Consider the following 7045-nt stretch of genomic DNA (forward strand, 5'->3'; position numbering starts at 1 on the left):
CAAACATACTAAAAACATACTAAAAACAATGCCAAAAAGCGTACAAATTATCCGCTCATCATAGACCTAAGAAATCAAAATTAGTAAAAGCACAAGATTAAAACTGAAACAACTAGTTTGCATAACATTAAGCATTAACACTAACTGTTCCAACCCAAATACTGTATACATGCTAATCAGTCTTCATACTAGACATCAAAATACTCAAATTTTCCAACAAAGGACAATAACCAACCATACTAAATATCAACATATAACCCAAAAACTAGATAAATTTATAACTAAATACCAACCATACTAAATGTCAACATAGAACCCAAAATACTCAAATTGTCCAACAAAGGGCAACTAAATATCAAGTTATAACCCAAAAGATGAACTAATTATATAGCCAAGTCTCCTTCAAGCTGACTGATTTGGCATGAACTTTGAGAACCTAGAAGTGGTTGCCTTAGATGCTCCATTCATGGTTTCATTTGACACAAGTGGAGTCCTTGTGGAGGCTGAAACTCCTGAACCAGTAGCAGCATTTGTAGCAAGTGCAACGGGCCTTATTTATGGGGGCTTAAATGGTGGGTTGGGCCTTGGAGTGGCTTGTGGGCCTGGAGCTGTGGGCCTAACATGGTGTTGGGTTGCTAGAGCTATAGCTGTGGGCCTCAGATGCGGTTGGGCTAAGCGGGGTCTCACAATAGGCATCTTTACCCTGATTCTTTCCCTGCTAGTAGATGCTGTAGCAGCCGCAGCAGTGTTGGAGGGAGTTTTAGGAGTTGTTGCAGCACTCTTGGTAGATCTTGGTGCTCTCCTTGCAAGGTTAGATCTAGCAGCTCTCCTTCCTTTACCATGACTAGTTGAACCGGATGTGTTCATGTTTGCCTACAATAAATTAACTCTAATTACTAACTACATCTGAAGTTAGTGTAAACAGTAATTATTGAAAAATGTGCTACCTCTTCATCAGCTTCAGAGTGTGGATGGCCTTGTGTGAGATCCTCTTCGACTGCATCCATGGTTTTCTTCCAATACATCTCCTGCTCTGAGTCTGACATGTCTTGTAAGCCCTTGGGTGGCACAACTCCTCCTGTTGCTGGTTGACCTGCTTGAGTTGCTTCTTGTGCATCTGCATCTTTCCCAGCTGTAACATGATTCTTAGCAGGACAGGTCCTGGAATTGTGTCCCACCTACAAATACAACATCATTCTAAGCATCAACAGAAGAGAACAGATAACAGCAAGAGTTGTGGAATAAGTGAGTTTTTATTTACCTTTCTGCAATATTTACAACTTGTTTTTCCATAGCTCCTCTTGAGTTTGTACTGGCTCCCACTTTGACTCTCTGATTCATGTCGTGCTCTCTTCTTTGTAAGCCTTCCTATTGGCTTCTTATAAGGTGGAGGGAGACACGGCAGGCCCTCTGCATCAGCCCAATATTCCTGGTTAGGGACAATGTTGATGTGAAATTGATATGTTCTGTTGTATGCCTCCATGGTCAGCCAATAGTGGATCCTCTGGTTGTTGATTTTTTCTTTGGATTGTAGCAACTCCATGAAGCACAGCAGACCTGTCAGTTGCCACTTTCTACAAGTGCAAGTCCTGTCAGTTGCTCCTCGTGTTGTGGGAGATCATCTTGATGATTTGCTTGATTTTCTGAAGGATCTCCCTCTACTTCTGTATTTTCAGATCCTTCATCCTCTTCATTTTGCATAACTTCCTGGTGATGATTTTTCTGATCTACTAAACGAGGAATCTCAACTTCTTCGTTACCAAAAACCTCAGCCTCATCAACATACTCTGGATCCGATCAACTGGATGCTCAAAATACAAGTGGACCCTGTTTTCATTCCTCAATGCAGCATCACACAACTTAACCACATTGGCATCCCTCCTGAGCACACGTAACCCGTTAGATAAATTTTTCCTTGGCTCCAACCAATAAACTTCATTATACCTAGTATAACCTAAATCTAGAAACAAGCCTTCCACAAGGAATAGATTACATGTATCAACGTGCACCCTCTCGATGATACTCACTGAACCACCATTATACTTCAGCACACCATCCGCATCTTTCTCTAACCAACCCCGATGGTGATAAACAAATGTGATATGCGTAGCCATCTGACAAAAATCATCACAAAAGTCATAATCAGTTAACACAACACATCAAAACACCATCATCATACCTTCATATTGAAACCCCAAACGACTGATAATAAGAACAACGGAAACATAAAATGCTTACCAAAATCTTGGTTGTTCCACGACGATTTCTTCACTCCGTATCAACGCCAAACGTGACACTGCATGTGACGTTACCAAATCCAAGAGACGGATATAAAGCGACAACAGACGAAGACAAACGGAGACCACTACCAAGAAACTCTTCAGTTTCACGCGTCCAACATAGTCTTAGTTAAATATGGTCTTTCACTAAAGATTAATTTAGTCATTTCATTTGAATTGGGCAATTAGGGTTTCATAAATTAGGGATACAAGGAGAAAAGGGATTGAGATCCTAATACGGAGGCCATGTTGAAAATCCGTTTGCCACATCACCAAACTCCGTTAAATGGAGAAGGGTTCTCCTCACAGTTAGTCCGATTTGTAGCGTTTTTAAATTTTTCGAGGATATGATTGTCGTTATCAAATATTAGGGTTATTTTTGTCAGCGTTTTACAAATTTGGGGGTATAATTGATAGTTTTTTTTTTATTGTTTTGAACTGAGATAAAATTAATTTTAAGAAAATGAAATGCAAGTTTCTCAAAATACATAAATGAATTGGAAGAGATTCAAATGGACTCAATTAAATTTTTGTTTGAAATGGGTCTGACCCTAAATCCTAAATATGATCAGGTGTAATATTCAGTATCACAATGCAGTTAAAAATGCTTTAACTTTTTTCAAAAAACAAAATAAGACTATTATTTTCAATTGTTATATAATTTTATCTTGCGTTTTTATCCTTCTTAATGATTTGATAACAAACTATTAACAGAGAGCATAAAGTAAATGTTAAAAATTATTAAACACATCTTCTCTATTCAATAGTTTACAAGTTTAAATATGTGGTCACGAAGAGAAAAGAGAAAAAAAAAAAATAACATAATCGTTACTTACAAAAAGAGGATTTAAAATATACTATAGTAATATGGGTATAGATAAATTTTGTGAGAATATAATAAATCGTAACTTAGAGCTAGTTTGAATAAGTTTATAAGTAAGTTTTTTAAACTTTTAATTTATAAAAAAATATTAATTTGTAACTCTTTTAAAAGTTATTTAAAATGCTTACAAAGAAGTTTTAAGAAAAAATGATTTAACTAAAATTAAATAAATTCATAAATTATTTTTAATATAAGCCTTTATCTTTTAGGCTTTTTCTTTTACCAAAAAATTTAATTAAGTGATTTATCCAAACTAACTTTTAACCATATTTTAGAAATACTAACAAAAACAAAAGATACATATTTTTCAAAAATTTAATTTTTGATACACTAACGATATAAAAATTTTATAGTGTCATTAAATTAAATTTATTTATTTAGATAATTTTTTAAATAATAAATTTAAAAATTAATTACTTTATTAATATAATAATGTATAATTAATTATTTACATCAAATTCTTTTCTACTGACAACACATAAAAGTTAAATTCATCTTCTAGCTAATAAGTTTAAAATATCAATGTGTATTGTATTATTCATGTTAGATTTGCAATATATTTCTCATTAAAAATTTAAATAATTTTTAAAGCTAAAAATTTGCAATAAATATCTAATTATATATTATGATACTTATTGGAGTAATTTATTTTAATAAAATGATTGGAATATAAAATTACACAAATGTTTTGATTAGGTTTGGTTACACATCTATCCTATTTGAGTATATATAAATTGAATAAGTTAAGCTTAATTTGAACATTTTCACATAAATCAAATAAATAAAATTCGATTTAGTAATGTAAGAGAGAGTATTTCAATTTTGTACCACTCAAAAATAGAACAAATTATTCAAAAATATTTTGTACCACTATATAAAGGGTCTATCTAGTATACAGATGGATGTATACAAATTTTTGTCTTTTTATAATCTAAAAGTGTATCACTAAAAGTGTTGCTTAAAGAGAAAGTGTTACCCTTAATCGTTAACTTGGCTCTGATACCAATTTTTATAATGTAATTTCTTTTTCAAAATTTCTATTAACTCTTCATATTTTGTTTTGAATAAGTTTATAATTTGTATAAATTTGGTTGGTGATACTTTATAATTTGCAATTTCATAATCAAATGTATTGACTTTTTTTACTATTACTAATTCTGATTTCATTTTTATAGTTTTTTAATCTTGTTTTAGTTTATAATATTCTTTTTTGCATGGATTATTGTATATAAAATCTTTTATCTGTTTGTCTTTTTCTTTAATATAATTTTTTAAATCCTCAATAACTTCTTTTATTTCTACACTTTCTGTTGTTTCTAAATATCTTTTTAATTTTTCAACTTCATTTTCCATTTTTTCTTTCAACAGCTTTAATTCTTTTAGATCATAATATGGTGTTCCAGGTATTTATAAATTTTTTAAGTTTAACTCCAACTTATTTATATTTGTTCTTATTTCTATCCTTTTTATTATAAGGTCATTAATTTCGAACTGAAGATTATTTAATTCCCTTTTATATTCCTTTATTTTATTTTTTAATTTTTTCGCTCTTTTTCTTTTTATTTTGTTTTCTGGTCTTTCAATCTTTGTATACTTCATTATTTATCTTAGAATTTCTGCAAATTCTATCATCGATTCATCACTATTTTCTAGAGATTCTATTAATTTTTCTAACTCTTCAACTTTCCCTTTCAATTTGTCATAGATTATTTTTAGAGCTTCAAATGCTCTTTGATTTATTTCAGAAAACTGTAAATAATTCAACCGATTTTCTCTTTCAAAGAGCTCTTGTTTCTTATCTTGATAGGTTACATATATTTTCTCTTTATTTATTGTCATAACTTAGTGTTTAGGGTTTCATTTAATTTTTCGACATTTTTTGTTAATTCTTTTATTTCAGAATTTTCTTCTTTAATCTTTAACTTAGATAAACTTAAAAGGCTGTTAATTTTGGATTCTCTTATTTGAAAATTCGATAAAACTAATTTTCCTGATGGTTCTTTTAGTAAAAGAACTGGGTTTTCAATAGCTTTATATTTTGGTATTTCTGTTTTTACAATTTTCTGAAATAATTCATCAACATAAATTCTCAATCTGTTTACCCAATTCTTCATCATTTATCAAAGCTATTTCAAGTTCTCCATTGGCAGATTTTATCTTTATAGGGGCTTCAAGTTGAATTTTTCCATAGTATATTATATTTTTTCTATTAAAAACTTCTTTTAAAAGATTCTGTTTATTAAAATTTTCATTTGATTTGAGATTTAATTCTGTTTTTAGAACAACCTGTTTTTCATTATCTAATAAGGCAGATAATCTATAATAATCAGATTCTTCCGTTAATTCTAAACTTTCTAAATAATTCATAACTTAAGAGATTAGGAGTTAATTCTAAGCTTTCTAAATAATTCATAACTAAGAGATTAGGATAAAGGCGTACCTTTCTGAAGAAAAACTTTCTTTATTTAGTATATTTTACATAAGATGTTTTTATCTCCAGAGGGGAGATTGTAGATACTAACTCCAGAGGGGAGTTTAGAATTCGTTTTTCCTAAGGGAATTCTTCTTCAAACTATAGAATCGCCTCGGCAGCTTCCTCTTTGCTCTCCTAGCATATGAGTACTCTTAGCCTCCTGCTTTCTATTGTTTGATGATCTCTTCAATTGCCTAAGCAACCTATTTATAATGGTTGGGTCTGATGGACAATTCCCATCCTTACCCTTCTTATGACGTCATTGCTTACGTCATTGTTTTATTATCTTGCACCAGCTACATTGTTGGTGCTTTATGACCTAAGCGCTTACGTCACTACGCAATAATGTTGAGAGATGCTTCAGATGTGCTGTCCTCCTCTTTCATCATGTGTCCTTCAGATGCGTTGTCTTCTTCCTTTATCATGTGGGCTGATTCCGTTTCATTATTGCTTTCTTCAGATAACTCTGAGACACATAGCTGGCACTTGTGGTCTTCTCTGTCTTTTATCAAATAGCAGAGATTCCTCTTTATCCCTTCAGGGAGCTTGTCTAAGAGTCCAGATAAATTGTAGAATGCTGATTCAAATTCCACTAAGAGTCTCATCTCTCTTTCTTCAATTTCATTCCTTTTACTGGACACAAGCAAAGTATTTCTGCTTTTATAATTGATTCTTGTGTGGGATTCCCTTGTTATCTTTTGAGTTCTTTCGAAGACCCTTGCTAGTGTGCTGGCTAGTCTTCCTTCATGACTGTAGATTGTTAAATCTTAAACTTGATCAATTGGTTGAAAATTTCCTGGGAAGACGGACATGAAGATACTTGATGTGCTGGAACCAAGCATTCTTCTTCTTCATTAAAAATACGTTGATTGTTCGTAAATTTTAAGGATATATCCCTTGGATTTACGTTGTCAATCATATTTTTAAATCTTTTTACTACATCAATAAATCCTGCAGGAAACTCACTAATAATTTTTAAATCATTAAAAATTAAGATTGTATCAATTAATCCATACTGGAAAAAAACTGATAGGTGTCAGATGGGGAAGCCTCTGGAAATATAACCAGCTTTGTTAGCTGTTCTTTGGCAATAGGATAATATCCCAAGATTGCCCTTTTTTCTTCAGTCCAATTTAGGACTATGTTAAGGGTTTCTCTGAGATTTGATCTACAGACCCTTTTCTTTTCCTTGATTTCGGCCCTTGTAGGAATGTTTCTTATTATTCCTGTTCTCTGGGTTTGAATTGGAGCTTTATCTGCTCTTTTTAGGGTTTGCTCTGGATGAAGAGCATCATATTCCCTGAAAGATTCCTTTGCTTCTTCCAGTGTTAAAAACCCTCCTTTATGAATTATCCTTGATTGATGTGTAAATGGTGCTGCTTTTTCCCAGGCATCATATACTCCTTTCAT

This window comes from Arachis duranensis, chromosome 5 (assembly GCF_000817695.3).
Source record: "Arachis duranensis cultivar V14167 chromosome 5, aradu.V14167.gnm2.J7QH, whole genome shotgun sequence".
Lineage (NCBI taxonomy): Eukaryota > Viridiplantae > Streptophyta > Magnoliopsida > Fabales > Fabaceae > Arachis > Arachis duranensis.